Genomic DNA, 16755 nt, shown 5'->3' on the forward strand with positions numbered 1-16755 from the left:
CAGTGAGAATTTGTGCAGAGTCCCGGACATGACCGATAGTGCAGCAGCCCAAACGGCTCCTCCAGCCGCCGCCGCCGCCCAAGTCAAGACCCCCAAGAAGAAGAAGGCGGCTCCCCGGAACAAGCCAGCCGGTCTCCCGTTGGGCGAACAGATCCTCAAGATTGTGCCGGCTTTCAGCGATCGCAAGGGGATGTCCCTGGCCGCCATAAAGAAGGCTCTGGGTAGCAGCGGTGTCGATGTGGAGAAGCTCAGGACCCAGATCAAGCAAAGTATCAAGAGGAATGTGAACAAAGGCTCCCTGGTGCAGAGCAAGGGACAGGGAGCCTCCGGCTCCTTAAAAAATCAGCAAGAAGGAAAACCCAGGGAAAAGTGGGAAAGAAGGTGAAGAAACTAGCAGACAAGAAATCTTTAGTGAAGAAACCAGCAGACAAGAAATCTTTAGTGAAGAAACCAGCAACCAAGAAATCTTTAGCGAAGACACCAGCAGCCAAGAAATCTTTAGTGAAGAAACCAGCAGATAAGAAATCTTTAGTGAAGAAACCAGCAGACAAGAAATCTTTCATGAAGAAACTAGCAGACAAGAAATATTTCATGAAGAAACCAGCAGCCAAGAAATCTTTAGTGAAGAAACCAGCAGACAAGAAATCTTTAGTGAAGAAACCAGCAGCTAAGAAATTTTTAGTGAAGACACCAGTAGACAAGAAATCTTTAGTGAAGAAATCAGCAGCCAAGAAATCTTTAGTGAAGAAACCAGCAGACAATAAATCCTTCGTTAGAAACCAGCAGACACGAAATCATTGGTGAAGAAACCAGCAGCCAAGAAAGTGACAACAAAGGAAGTAACAGCCAAGAAAACGAGCAGCAAAGCGGCGGCAACGCCAAATAAGGCGGTGAAGAAAGCAGTGCTTCAGAAAAAGTCTCCTGCGAGGAAGGTCAAAAAAGGCAAGAGTGCGGCGGGCAGAAAGGCGCTGAAGAAAATGCAGACATGGAAGAGCAAGGTCAAGCCGAAAGCAGCGAAGGCTCAGAAAGCAGGGTCTGGAAAGAAGTGAAAGAGCGCGGGAAACTTGTAAACATCTGAACACAAAGGCTCTTCTCAGAGCCACCCACATCTCTCAGGAAAGAGCTGATCCCCTGATCAAATGATCCCTGTCCCGGCCCCGCCTGCAGATTCCACATGGAAATGATTTGGAGTAAATCCAGGATCCCTGGTGACTCGCTGACATCCCCTCCACCCAGCCCTTTCCCCACTCTCTGTAATAAAACAGAAGGATGTCCGGCCCTCACTCTAACTGGAGATGTGTTCGGTGTAGTCTCAGTTCACAAATTCAGGGGGAGAGTCCTGAAAGGCAGCTCGGTCACTCTGACTGAAACCGCCAGTTCCCCGGGGTTGCAGACCCTGACACTGCGGGGAGAGAATCCCCGACTCTATCCCGCCGCCGTGGGAAACAGACAGCTCTGTGTCCGGAGAATAGGGAGGGCAGGGGAGAAGGCACATATTAAAGCGCTGCAATGGACTCAGCTCCTGTGTGTGCACAACTCTCACTGATTCCGTCCTCTGGGAACAGTGCGGTCCAAACAGATCAGGTTAGGAGAGAGACACACAGCCCGAGAATGGCCTCTTCCTTCCTGCATTTACTCTGTTCTGGGAGCAGATTCTCATTGAGAAGCGGCGCTCAGATCACCGGAGAGAAAAAAAAAACACAATTCAAACTGTCCAAATGAAAAACAGAGAATTAACCCGGACACTTCCATTATTAAATTAATTCATCAGCTCCGAACCAGTTCCCGTTAATGTACCGGGATAATCTCGGGATTGATCAAATCGAAGGCAGCGGGATTTATTAAATTGTTGATTCTGACACCCTGTAGTTCAGTTCTTTACTTAACTAGAGGGGGAGATGTGTGAGCAGAGAAACAGAGCGAAATCCAGAGAGGGAACTGAAAACACACCTGGACAGATGTGAAACAGGTCAATCCACTGTTACAATAACTCCATCACTGATTCCCTCTTGACAGTAACCAGTCCTTTCACAGAGACTGTGGGTGGCTCTGAAAAGAGCCTTTGGTTTCTGAGATGACATTTTGGCCGCTTTACTTTTTCTGGGAGCTCGAGTGCTGGTTTTCTTGGGCAGCAGCACGGCCTGGATATGAGGCAGCACCCCGCCCTGAGCGATAGTCACCCCTCCCAGCAGCTTGTTGAGCTCCTCGTCGTTGCGGACGGCCAGCTGCAGGTGTCTGGGGATGATGCGGGTCTTCTTGTTGTCCCGGGTCGCGTAACCGGCCAGCTCGAGGATTTCAGCGGTCAGATACTCGAGCACAGCAGCCAGATAGACCGGGGCTCCAGCACCCACACGCTCAGCACAGTTGCCCTTTCTCAGGAGCCTGTGAACACGGCCCACCGGGAACTGCAGACCAGTCCGGGAGGAGCGAGACTTGGCCTTGGCCCGAGCTTTCCCGCTGGTCTTTCCTCTTCCAGACATTTCCACAATCTCACAAATACTTTCACAAAGAATGAATAATTTCCTTAGCATTAATGACTGCCACTAGGCGGTCATGATGGCCGAGCGGTTTAAGGCGCTGCGTTTAGGTCGCAGTCTCCATTGAAGGCGTGGGTTCGAATCCCATTTCTGACACCTTGCTTTTTGACTGCACTGGAGGCGTTTGGGAGCAGCGGTGAAGAGCAAAGAGAGAACAGGAAAGAACATGGACAAGCAAAATAACAATGGACCCAAAGATGTTGCATCAAAACATTCGAGTCAGAGGCAACTGAGCAAACAGCAAGGCACATAAAAGATCAAAAATGTAACCTTTGTATCGGGGTGGAAGATGTTGCCAATATCCTTAATGAATACATTACTGTCTTCTCAAATGAGGGGGTGATGCAGATATTGTTATGAAGGAGGAGGAGTGTGAAGTATTGGACGTGATAACCAAAGGAGAGAGGAAGTCTTAATGGGATGAGCATCCTTGAATGTGGATAAATCACCAGGACCAGATGAAATGTACCCCAGGCTGTTGAATGAAGCCAGGGAAGAAATAGTGGAAGGTCTGACCATCGTTTTCCAGAGGATTGGAGGTCTTGTAACGTTGCAATAAAAGCAAAATACCACGCAGATCAAGCATGGCTGAGCCTTGAGAGTAGAGAAACAGGGCTGAATTCCCTGAACCAGTGCTACAGCTTTCAGAATAGAAGGAGCCTATACAAACCTGATGGGTTCCACTTAAACAAAAGAGCTGGAGGTGTTGACAGTCAGAACAGATAAAATGTGGAGGAGTGTTTGAAGCAGATTCTGTGTGGTTACTGTCGTTGTCCTATGGAGTTATTTCAAGGAGGTGATTCTGAATGTAATGGATCAACGTGGACCCACCCAAGGCAAAGGTCACTGAAAGTGGCAACGCAGGTGGATAAGGTAGTCAAGAAGGCATACGGCATGCTTGCCTTCATCAGTCGGGGTATAGAGTATTAAAATTGGCAAGTCATGTTGCAGCTGTACAGAACCTTAGTTAGGCCACACTGAGAATATTGCGTGCAATTCTGGTCGCCACACTACCAGAAGGACGTGGAGGCTTTGGAGAGGGTACAGAGGAGGTTTACCAGGATGTTGCCTGGTCTGGAGGGCATTAGCTATGAGGAGAGGTTGGAAAAACTCAGATTGTTTTCACTGGAACGACGGAGGTGGAGGGGCGACATGATAGAGGTTTACAAAGTTATGAGCGGCATGGACAGAGTGGATAGTCAGAAGCTTTTTCCCAGGGTGGAAGAGTCAGTTACTAAGGGACATAGGTTTAAGGTGCGAGGTGCAAAGTTTAGAGGGGATGTGCGAGGCACGTTTTTTACACAGAGGGTGGTGAGTGCCTGGAACTTGCTGCCAGGGGAGGTGGTGGAAGCAGATACGATAGCGACGTTTAAGAGACATCTTGACAAATACATGAATAGGAAGGGAATAGAGGGATATAGGCCACGGAAGTGCAGAAGGTGTTAGTTTAGGCAGGCATCAAGATCGGCGCAGGCTTGGAGGGCCGAATGGCCTGTTCCTGAGCTGTACTGTTCTTCGTTCTTTGTTCTAAGCTTCCCTGTGGTCCAGCCTGGTTGAATGAAACTGAAGCAAACAAATCATCCAGAAGTGGAAAAGAAATATAAGGCCATGAAAGCACATAATTCAGATGGATGCAATACCAGATGGTATGGCAAGAATGTAAAACAGCAACAGACTGGTGAATAAAACTTTCCCATTGAATAAGACAAGAGAAGAGAAGGGTAATAATAGTGTCAGAGGTGAGTTGTGACACTATTCACATTCCACCTTGATCTGAATAGGACTGTTGAAGGGAGTGATTGTGAAGAATAGAGGAGAAATGAAAAGAAAGGAGAAATAAACAAAAGGTCTTTTGATTTTAGAATGCTTGTTTTTGGAAATGACAGACTGTAAAGTGTGTGTGTCAGAAGATATAGAGCGAAGTTGGGTGTGACAAGATCACAGGAAAGCTGTGCCCTGAGACAAGGTGTGTGTTGACAGGAAAGCTGCTTTCTTTTGCACAAAATGTAATTTATTCATATAATTTGTGCAATTACATTGCAAAGCAGTTCAATTTTAATATTACATAAGGTACAATACAGATCAGTTTCCTTCAATAAAGTACATGAGGTATCTCACTATCCCTGCCTGCACAGGTTATATTTACAGTATTTACATTACCCATCAAACATTCTCTGGTGCAAACAGCCCGAGCGGTTTTACACAGGTTCCAGCCTCTCGCTGTCCTAGGGCCTTAGTCTGTCGCCTTTCTATTGAGACTCCATGGTGGCTTCCCCAAGCTTTAATGCCGTCCCACAGCACATAGTCTTCAATGTTGGAATGTGCCAGTCTGCAACACTCGGTCATCGACAGCTCTTTGCACTGGAATACCTGTCCCACGGCCGGGCTCGTTCTCAATAGAGATCATTTCAAATGAACATTTCCTAAATCCGTGCTTTCTCTCTCGCAATAAGGAGAACAGGATGTCTGGCAGATTCAGTGTGAGACGATAACACTGCCGGGTAAAGGCCGCTTTCCAACTCCAATCTTCACACAGGAGATTCCCCAAACAGCTGTAATAGGGTGTTTGTAAACTGTTGGAAGCGGATGTGTGTGGAAATGGTGATGTTACTGAGGAGGTTCCTTGTTATAGAATGGATTGTGTTTTGGTGGGAATATTACTGAGTGTTAATTGTAGCAGGATCATATTTAAAAGCTCCGGCTTTCTGGAAAGCCTTGACTATGAAGGTCGAGTCTGGAAGGGTTTGCGTGGAGAGCTGGGTTTCGGTTCTACTGTTAATAAAGGGTTTGAAATTGGCAGCCCGGAGGAAACTGGAGGTGGAGCTGAAAGATAAGGTGCCGTTCTCTCTCTGTCTGTCACTCTGGGTGTCTCCTTCATTCTCGCTCTCTGTTTAATCTTCACTCTTGTCTCCTCCCCTCCCTGCTCTCACTCTGCCTTTCTCAGCCAGGTCCGGGCGGCCTGCAAAAAAAAGGAAGCTGACGAAATCAGTCTCTTTTATTGTGCACTGATTTGAGGCAAGAATTATCATGGTGGCTGTGGTGGAGAAGAGACGGTCGCCCACCTCCTCCTGGAATGTGTCTTTGCAAAGCAGGTGTGGAAAGGGATGCAGTGGTTTTTGTCGAGGTTCATCCCAAGCAGCTCTATAACACAGGAGTCTGTGCTCTACGGGCTGTTCCCAGGGACGCACACCGAGACAAACATCAACTGCTGCTGGAGGACTATCAATTCGGTGAAAGACGCCCTTTCGTCAGCCCGAAACTTGCTGGTCTTCCAGCGCAAAGAGTTGTCCAACACCGAATGTTGCAGACTGGCACATTCCAAGGACCAGGACAACGTGGGCAGGGACGCACTAAAGCTTGGGGCAGCCGCAGCAAAGGCTCAATGGGGAAAGACCATGGTGTAAGGTCCCCCCACCAAGCTGAGCGGAGGGGCTGGATCCATGGGAAACCCTTCTAACCGTATAGGGAAAATTTTGTGTGCTGTAAATGTAGAAATGTATATGGCATGACAATGAAATGGAAGAGTTGTGAGGCAACTCGTGATTGTATAGAAGGAAACTGATCACCTTTGCACTGTTTGTATTTTTTGACTTGATGCTGTTTTAAACTGTTTGGGAATGTAATTTTTACAGATTTTTATGAATAAAAGTATATTTTGGAAATTTAAAAAAAAAGTCTGGCAGTATACCAGAGTATGGTCCTGGCCGGCAGCATATTAGAATCCATGAGGAAAGGCATCATCACCCTCATCTACAAGGGGGAGGGGGCAGAAATCAGAAATTGGCGGCTCATCTCACTGCTTAACATCGACGACAAGATTCTGTCAAAAGTCATCGCCAGTCGAGTCAAGTCTGCTCTGGAGTTGGTGATTGACCCTGATCAGACCTGTACTATACCAGGCAGGAAGATCTCTGATAGCTTCGCGCTACTCAGGGATACGATCACCTATGTACGGGACAGGAGGGTGGACACCTGCCTCATCAGCCTGGACCAGGAGAAGGCTTTTGACAGGATATCGCACACCTACATGATGGACGTACTTTCCAAAATGGGGTTTGGGGAGGGAATCTGCAATTGCATCAAACTGGTCTACACAAATATCAGGAGCGCAGTCTCAATCAATGGGTGGGAATCAGAAAGTTTCTCAATCCCATCTGGAGTCAGACAGGGCTGTCCTCTCTCCCCTGTCTTGTTTGTTTGCTGTATTGGACCCTTTTCTGAGTCTATTAAGAAGAATGCGAGTATCAGAAGGGTAACAATCCCAGGCAGTGGAGGCACTCAGGTTAAAACCTCCCTGTACATGAATGACGTCGCCGTTTTCTGCTTGAACCCGCTGCCTGTGCGCAGACTGATGAGCATCTGTGACCAGCTCGAACTGGCATCGGGAGCCAATGTTAAACACAGCAAGAGCGAGGCCATGTTCTGTGGGAACTCAGCTGACCGATCCTTTGTCCCCTTCACCATTAGGGCAGCCGACCTGAAGGTGCTGGGGTATGGTTCGGAAGGGCCGTGGCGTGCACCAAAACCTGGGAGGAACGAGTAGCCAGGGTACAACATAAGCTGAACATGTGGGAGCAGCGATCTCTCTCCATTGTGTCAGGTTACTGTACGTGGTGCAGGTCTGGCCCATACTGCACTCCTGCACTGTAGTGATCACCTGAGCCATTTTCCGCTTCATCTGGGGATCCAAAATGGACCAGGTCCCGAGGGACACGATGTTCAAACCTCTGGAGAAAGGCGGGAAAAATGTACCCAACATCGCCCTCATCCTGATGGCTACCTTTGTGTGTGGCTGTATCAAGCTGTGTGTAGACCTCCAGTACGCAAACTCCAAGTGTCACTCCATGCTGAGGTTCTATCTGTCCCCGGTGTTGCGAAGGATGGGCCTGGTCATATTGCCGTGGAACACTCCATCCAGTTGGACTGTGCTGTAACACCTATCCTTCATGGAAAAGTTTCCGTGGAAAAACACCTTTGACCACCAATCCATCAGGCACTGGTCTGCACGGAATGTTCTCAAGGCCCTACGGGAAAAGAAGATGGTGGATCCTGTCGGATGGTTCCCCGAGCAGACTTCCAAAGTCATTTGGCGGAATGCCCCATCACCAGAACTTTCAAACAAGCACCAATATGTAGGTTGGCTGATGGTGAGAAGAGTCCTCCTCGTCAGATCCTTCCTGCATGCCCGAAGTCTCACCCCCTCTGCACAATGCCCTCGAGGTGGCTGTGGTGGGGAAGAGACGGTTGCCCACCTCTTTCTGGAATGTGTCTTTGCAAAGCAGGTGTGGAAAGAGATGCAATGGTTTTTGTCGAGGTTCATCCCCAGCAGCTCTGTAGCACGGGAGTCTGTGCTCTACGGGCTGTTCCCAGGGACGCACACCGAGATAAACATCAACTGCTGCTGGAAGACTATCAATTCGTTGAAAGATGCTCTTTGCTCTGCCCGAAACTTGCTGGTCTTCCAGCGCAAAGAGTTGTCCACCACCGAATGTTGCAGACTGGCACATTCCAAGGTCCAGGACTACGTGCTGAGGGACGCACTAAAGCTTGGGGCAGCTGCAGCAAAGGCTCAATGGGGAAAGACCACAGTGTAAGGTCCCCCCACCATCGTGAACTGAGGGGCTGGATCCATGGGAAACCCCTCGAACTGTAGCCAGAAATTATTTGTTTGCTGTCAAATGTACATGGCATGAGAAATGAAATGGAAGGGTTGTGAGGCAACTCACTCATGGATTGAAGGAAACTGATCTCCTTTCCACTCTTTGTATTGTTTGACTTGGTGCTTTTTGGAACTGTTTTGTAATGTATTTTTTTTTACAGATTTTTATCAATAAAGTATATTTTGGAAGTTAATAAAAGAAAGTCTGGCAGAGGTAAAGGAGGGAAAGGACTGGGCAAAGGCGGAGCAAAGCGGCACCGCAAAGTGCTTCCTGACAATATCCAGGGCATCACCAAACCAGCAATCCGCCGCCTGGCTCGCCGTGGCGGGGTCAGGCGGATCTCGGGTTTGATCTATGAGGAGACTCGCGGGGTGTTGAAGGTTTACCTGGAGAATGTGATCAGGGATGCGGTCACCTACACTGAGCACGCCAAGCGCAAGACGGTCACTGCCATGGATGTGGTGTACGCTCAGAAACGGCAGGGCCGCACAACTCGACCCTTTCCAGCAAACACACACTCTTCGAAGAGCCACCCACCATCTCACAGAGAGAGCAGTGAGCTGGAAACGGGAGATGGGATAGGCTAATATAAAAGCAAAATACTGCGGATGCTGGAAATCTGAAACAAAAACAAGAAATGCTGGATTCACTAAGCAGGTCTGGCAGCATCTGTGGAAAGAGAAGCAGAGTTTACGTTTCGGGTCAGTGACCCTTCTTCGGAACTGACAAATATTAGAAAAGTCACAGATTATAAACAAGTGAGGTGGGGGTTGGGCTAGAGATAACAAAGGAGAAGGTGCAGATTGGACCAGGCCACATCGCTGACCAAAAGGTCACGGAGCACAGGCAATCACTGAGGAAGGAGATGTGGCTGCGAAAACGAGTTTTGGTAGATACCTGATCAAACACCAGGAGGGAAATAGAAAGCAATGAAGGTGAACAAGGTAAAAGAGACAAACGAAAATCCCAATGGGATAGGCTGTTCAGAACTGACTGGAATAAATCTGTGCTGTGTTCGGGTAGAAAACTGGAATCCCCGAAATTGACATTTCAGTTGCAGCAAGGATGTGCAGTGGATTTGATTTTCTAAACGGGCTGTGTAAACAGTGCCCGAGACTCTACAGTTAGTTATTTCCCCAGTCCACACATGCCCTCAGTGAAAAGCCACATCACTCCTCCAGAATCACTCATTGTTTTCATAGAATTTCAAAATGATTTCGCTGCAATGAGGGAATCCGGGAGTTTTGCAGCAGCCGTTGAATCGGTCACTGGAACCAGACCCACTTGTGATGTTATTTCCCCCGAGACGGTGTTTCCTGCACTGAAACTGACAGGGTTTGTGAAACTGATCAGTTTCAGCTCAATCATTCAGGGACCTGGAATTCCCACAGCTTGAGCCCGCGCTCACTTCTGATTTGTCACCCTCTTCCCATTCGCATTTCTTAACCAATCGCAGAGCCTCGAATTGGGGAAAATGCAGCAAATCATTGGCTTAAATTGTCGAAATTGGCAGAACGTTTGAATTCGAAAAAGGCGCCAATTTCAGTGTAGGCAAAAAGCGAATTACTGGAAAATCTATTTAAAGTTGTTCGTAAAATATTTTTCACCAACCTTTAAAAACCTTTCTTTTTTCCGCTATTATCGCCACAAATTCCTGGCGCTATTTTACGCACAGCTTTAACCTGTCATTTTTTCCCCCACTTCTTATCTGTAACCGGCGGTGGAAGACTCCATTCAGCAATCCTTAAGGGACTAATAACTCAAACTCGGTGTGGAAATGAATAAATTAGACTATTGGTAATTCCCCTTCACACAGGGATCAGGGGGACAGTGAGAAGCCACTGAAATAGTTGCTCATAAACATTTTAAATAGTTCCTATTCTGTTCTGTTACTGACATGCTTGAATCAGACAGTAATCAGCCCTTTCAGAGACTGTGGGTGGCTCTGAAAAGAGTCTTTGGTTTATTAGATGACATTTTGTCTGCTTTACATTTTCTGGGAGCTTTGAACGCTGGTTTTCTTGGGTAGCACCCCGCCCTGAGCGATGGTCACCCCTCCCAGCAGCTCGTTGAGCTCCTCCTCGTTGCGGACGGCCAGCTGCAGGTGTCTGGGGATGATGCGGGTCTTCTTGTTGTCCCGGGCCGCGTTACCGGCCAGCTCGAGGATTTCAGCGGTCAGATACTCGAGCACAGCAGCCAGATCGACCCGGGCTCCAGCACCCACATGCTCAGCATAGTTGCCCTTTCTCAGGAGCCTGTGAACACGGCCCACCGGGAACTGCAGTCCAGCCCGGGAGGAGCGAGACTTGGCTTTGGCCCGAGCTTTCCCGCCGGTCTTTCCTCCAGACATTTCCACAATCGCACAAATACTTTCACAAATGGATAATTTACGCAGCATTTACTTTACTTAAAGACTGAGAACTCTCCTCAATGGTCGGTACTTAATTCTATTTGCCTATTTTCTTCACCAATCAGGTCACTGACCAACACAAGAGGGCGGGATTTACCCGCCACGACATCAGAAGCAGAGAATTTGTCAATTTCAAAAAGCCCACCAATTTCATTGTCGGAAAGGAGCGGATTGAAATAAATGTCATCCTTAGTCAAAGATTTAAAGTCCCATCTCTTGATTTTGTTTTATTCAACTTGTAAAATGTTATTTAAATTGTGACTCATTCGACAATCGCTTTCAAACTGTCCCGGGTGGGGCCTGCATTGGCCTGAAGTGAAATACTCAGTTTCGTTTTCAATCAGAGCCCAGTGTCCTTCTCTGAAAAGAGGAAGCCGGATCAAGTCCTCAAACGGCCCTGAACTTGCTCTGTAATAATCCCATCCCAGGCTGTTACACTGCGGAGAGTTGCTGTTAATAAAATGATTAATCAGTGAAGGGATTAAGGTCTAATCCTTGCCGCTGAAATCAGCTGTTAATGCGGTCATTCAGGGGCTGTGAAAAAACAGAATAAGAGCAGCTTTAAGCAAAAAATGTGAAGGCGGGTGATCAGATTATGGGTTCGTGTTCGGTTAATAACAGGAGATACAAACACAGCAGTGGGATCGTTATTATATTATACATTGTCATAAAGTGATTTCATAGAGATGTCGGATGCAGCTTTTTCAGAGATTGTTGGTGGCTCTTAAAAGAGCCGTTGTGTTTGGGATGTTTTTCAGTCCATTGTGCAGTTTTACTTGGAGCTGGTGTACTTGGTCACCGCCTTTGTCCCTTCCGACACGGCGTGCTTGGCCAGCTCCCCGGGCAGCAGCAGGCGCACGGCGGTCTGGATCACCCGGAGCTGATGGTTGTTGTAATGGGCCAGGCGGGAAGCCTCACCCGCGATGCGCTCGAAAACATCGTTCACAAACGAGTTCATGATGCTCATGGCCTTGGAGGAGATGCCGGTGTCGGGATGAACCTGCTTCATCACTTTGTAGATGTAGATGGAGTAACTCTCCTTCCTCCGCTTCTTGCCGCCCTTTGTTGACGGTTTATTTAAGGTTTTCTTGGCGCCTTTCTTAGGAGCTGCTTTCTTCTCTTTTTTTTATTTCCAAAATATACTTTATTGATAAAAATCTGTTAAAAATACATTGCCAAACAGTTTCAAACAGCACCAAAAAATACAAACATTGCAAGGGAGATCAGTTTCCTTCAATACAATCATGAGTTGCTTCACAACCCTTCCATTTCACATTTGTCATGCCAATTACATTTTTACATTTACAGCAAATGAAAATTTTCCCGATACAGTTCGAGGGGTTTCCCAGGGGTCCAGCCCCTCAGTTCAGCTTGGTGGGGTGACCTTACCATTTTCAGTTTCAGATACAGAAATAAACCAAACCCCTTCCGAGTGCGGATTAAATAGACAATCCCACAGCTCCATGCTAATGAGGGATGGGAGAAAGTAAAGATTGTGATTGGGTGATTGGCAGTGATGTCACAATAGTTTTATATCTGCAACCAATCACAAACTCTCTCACTGCATTCAGGAATTACATTTCCCAAAGACTCTCTCCAGCCCCAGTTTCTATTGAAAAATCCACCGGGAAATGACGCATGGCTGCGAGGGTCTCTTATTTTCAGCAGCTTCTCACATTCCGGCCTCTAAGTTGAGCGGAAATATTTATTCAGGCAGTTTCAACAGCTCAGAGCCGACACTGGGTTGGAAACCAGAAATAGGAATACGGGTCACAAACAAGGAGTTTATGCTGAACCTTTATAAATCTCACTGGTTATCGGCCTCAGCTGGAGCATTGTGTCTAATTCTAGGTTCCACATTTTAGCAGGGATATCAAGGCCTGAGAGAGAGTGCAGAGGAGATTGACTAGAATGGCACTAGAGATGCGTGAAAGGATGTCAAAGCTACCTCGACTACACTTCTTCACACCCAACCTCCTGTAAGGACTCCATTCCATTCTCCCAGTTTCTCCGTCTCCGACGCATCTGCTCTGATGATGCTACCTTCCATGACGGTGCTTCTGATATGACCTCCTTTTTCCTCAACCGAGGATTTCCCCCCACTGTGGTTGACAGGGCCCTCAACCGTGTCCGACCCATTCCCCGCACCTCTACCCTCACCCCTTCCCCTCCCTCCCAGAACCGTGACAGGGTTCCCCTTGTCCTCACTTTTCATCCCACCAGCCTCCATATCCAAAGGATCACCCTCCGCCATTTTCGCCACCTCCAGCGTGATGCCACTACCAGTCGCATCTTCCCCTCCCTTCCCCTGTCAGCATTCCGAAGGGATCGTTCCCTCCGCGACACCCTGGTCCACTCCTCCATTACCCCCACCACCTCGTCCCCGTCCCAGGGCACCTTCCCCTGCAATCGCAGGAGGTGTAATACCTGCCCATTTACCTCCTCTCTCCTCACTATCCCAGGTCCCAAACACTCCTTTCAGGTGAAGCAGCGATTTACTTGTACTTCTTTCAATGTAGTATACTGTATTCGCTGCTCACTGTGTGGTCTCCGCTACATTGGAGAGACCAAGCGCAGACTGGGTGACCGCTTTGCGGAACATCTCCGCTCAGTCCGCAAGCAGGACTCTGAGCTTCCGGTTGCTTGCCATTTCAACACTCCCCCCTGCCCTCATGCTCACATCTCTGTCCTGGGATTGCTGCAGTGTTCCAGTGAACATCAACGCAAGCTCGAGGAACAGCATCTCATCTACTGATTAGGCACACTACAGCCAGCCGGACTGAACATTGAGTTCAATAATTTCAGAGCATGACAGCCCCCCATTTTACTTTCATTTTTCGTTGTTTTTTCTTCCTTTTTGTACATTCTTTTTTTACATTTTTTACTATCTTTTTTTGCAGTTATTTCATTTCATCTTAGTTTGTTCAGTTTGCTTACCCACTGTTTTTTTCAGGTTTTTTTTTCAGGTTTGCACTTGCTGCTGTTCAATATTCAGTGTATTCACACCTAATCTGTACTAATGCTTTGTCTTTCAACACACCATTAACATATTGTTTGCCTTTGCTCCGTGACCTTTTGGTCAGCTATGTGGCCTGGTCCAATCTGCACCTTCTCCTTTGTTATCTCTTACCCCACCCCCACCTCACTTGCTTATAATCTGTGACTTTTCTAATATTTGTCAGTTCCGAAGAAGGGTCACTGACCCGAAACGTTAACTCTGCTTCTCTTTCCACAGATGCTGCCAGACCTGCTGAGTGATTCCAGCTTTTCTTGTTTTTGTAGCAAATCTAGGGTCGTTCTTCTTGGTGCAGAGATGTTAATGTAATATTTAATAGTTGTGTTCTACATTCTAATGGGTTGAAGAGGAACTGTTCCCACTGGCAGAAGGGTCTGTAACCAATGGACACAGAATTGTTAAAAGAATCAGGGGAAGATGAGGTGATATTTTAACACGCGTTCTGATGATCAGAAATGTACTGCTTGAAAAGGGAGGTGAAAACAGATTCAATAATAACTTTCCTGAGGGAATTGGATCATTATTTGATGGGGAAATTACAGGGAAATGTGAAAATGACAGGGAGGTGGGACTGATTGGATAGATCTTTCAAAGAGCAGCACAATTGTTCAAATGAACTCTTTCTGTGTTGTAAAATTGTGATTATTGCTGTTCGGAAACATCCTGACACATCATGTCGCCTTTCAGTTCACCAGTTTTAAACACCTGGAACTGAGCTGAGTATTATACTGGGCTGTGATTATAGCATCAGAGACCAAAAGACAGCGGCCCAGTCCCAAAATCCACAGAAAGACTCAATGTATTGTTCCATGTGAGCGATGCTGTTCGAGCAATGAGCATAGCTGCCTTCCAAACAGCTGGAATAAAAACAGAAAATGCTGGAAATACTCAGCAGGTCAGGCAGCATCTGTGGAGAGAGAACAGAGTTAATGTTTCAGGTCAATGACCTTCCAAGCAGCTGTGCCCGGGTTTGATTCCCAGCCATTACAGTTTGGCATTCCTTAAATTCCTCAGATGAGAAACTGAAAGATAGGAACTGAGTTGGGTGCTGTCTCGAAGGAATTTTGTTTCCCAAAGCAAGAAGTGTATAATTTGAATAAACATATTTCCAACGCTGATTTCCTTCAAATTAAAGTTCAATTGAACTCTGATTTTACTCCTTTTTATTGATAATTATTATTTGACCTGAATCATACAGTGGACTCAGAATAGAATTACTCAGATTCATTTTCCCACAGCTATTCCCGTTCCTTATAAGAAACAATTCCTGGATTCTGGAAGCTGTGAATTGGAGGGTAACAAACATATCCACACTATTCAAGAAAGGAACGAGAGAGAAAGCAAAGAACTAGAGGCCAGTTTGCCTGACATCAGCAATGGGGAATATGCTATAATCTATTATTACAGACATGGTAAATGGTGATGTGGAATATCAGAATATGGTTGGTCAGAGTCAACATGGATTTATTAAAAGGAAATTGTCAATGATAAATTATTAGAATATGTTGATGTTGTAACTGCCAGGGTAGATAAGGGGAACCAGTGGATGTAGTCTGTTTGGATTTTCAAAAAGCATTCAATAAGTTATCAAACAAGTGGTTATTACACCAATGTAGGTCCCATGCAATTTGGGGATAATATATTAGGAGAGATTGAGTAGTATTTAACAGACAAAAAACAGAGAGTAGGAGTAACCGAGTCATTTTCGGCAGGAAAGCTGTAAGTAGTTGGATACTGCAAGGATTGGTGCTCGGGACTCAGTTATTTACATTCTGGATCAATGACTTAGATGAGGTGACCGAATGTCATGTTATCCATGTTTGCCGATGATATAAAGTGAGGTGGCAAAGTAAACTGTGAGAAGGATGCAAAGGGGGAAAAAAGGGATTTAGACAGACTAAGTATGTGGGCAAGAATGTGAGAGATGGAATATAATGGGGAGAAGTGTACAGTTGCACACTTTGGCAGGGCGGCGCAGTGGTTAGCACCGCAGCCTCACAGCTCCAAGGACCCGGGTTCGATTCCGGGTACTGCCTGTGTGGAGTTTGCAAGTTCTCCCTGTGTCTGCGTGGGTTTTCTCCGGGTGCTCCGGTTTCCTCCCACAAGCCAAAAGACTTGCAGGCTGATTGGTAAATTGGCCATTATAAATTGTCACTAGTATAGGTAGGTGGGAGGGAAATATCGGGACAGGTGGGGATGTTTGGTAGGAATATGGGATTAGTGTAGGATTAGTATAAATGGGCGGTTGATGTTCGGCACAGACTCGGTGGGCCGAAGGGCCTGTTTCAGTGCTGTATCTCTGATCTAAAACAGCAATACAGAACATTTTTGAAATTAGTGAGAGAATGGGAAATGTTTACATTCAGAGGGACCCGATTGTCCTTGTCCAGGAATCACAGAAAGTTAACGTGCTGGTACTCAACCAATTAGGAAAGCAAATGATATGTTTGTCTTTATTGCAATGAGATTAGAGTATGAGTATTTATTGCAATTATACAGCGTGAGATCACACTTGGAGTGCTGTGCAGTTCTGGTCCCCTTATCTAAGGAAGGATATACTTTCCTTAGAGGGAGTACAGAGACGTGCCACTAGGCTGCTTCCTAGGATGAGGGGATTGTCCTATGTGAAGAGATTGAATAGACTAGGCCTCTATTCCCCAGAACTCAGTAGAGTGAGAGGTAATCTCACTGGCAGATAAAATGCTCAGTGGCTTGACATGGTAAATGCTGGGAGGATGTTTCCTCTAGCTGGGCAATCTAGAATGAAGGGTTACAGTCTCAGTTTAAAGGGCTTGGTCATATTTGACTGAGAAGAGGAGATTTTCTTTTCAGTCAAAGGGTTATGAATCTTTGGAATTCTCTATCCCAGAGAGCTCTGGATGCTCAATCATTGTGTATATTCAAGAGAAATCGATAGGTTTTTGGATATTAAGGGAATCAAGGGGGCTGTGCCAGTGTGGTAAGATGGAGTTGAGGTAGGAGAACAGCTGTTATATTATTGAATGGTGGAACTATTTCGATGGGCAGAGTGGCCACTCCTGCTCTTATTTCTTATGTAAACTTTCATTCCCTCCCAGGGATTGTTTTATTCTTCAAAAAGAGAAATACTGCAGCCGCTAGAAATCTGAATAA

The 16755-nt window shown here is 46.6% G+C and overlaps 1 non-coding gene across 1 annotated transcript; it reads left to right on the forward strand.

Moving 5' to 3' along the window:
* The first annotated feature begins 2550 nt into the window (after positions 1-2550).
* trnal-uag (transfer RNA leucine (anticodon UAG)) lies at positions 2551-2633 on the forward strand. Its single transcript has one exon. It is a non-coding gene; the product is annotated as a tRNA-Leu (tRNA).
* Positions 2634-16755: the final 14122 nt, after the last annotated feature.

The sequence above is a fragment of the Heterodontus francisci genome, unplaced genomic scaffold (genome assembly GCF_036365525.1).
Source record: "Heterodontus francisci isolate sHetFra1 unplaced genomic scaffold, sHetFra1.hap1 HAP1_SCAFFOLD_59, whole genome shotgun sequence".
Classification (NCBI taxonomy): domain Eukaryota; kingdom Metazoa; phylum Chordata; class Chondrichthyes; order Heterodontiformes; family Heterodontidae; genus Heterodontus; species Heterodontus francisci.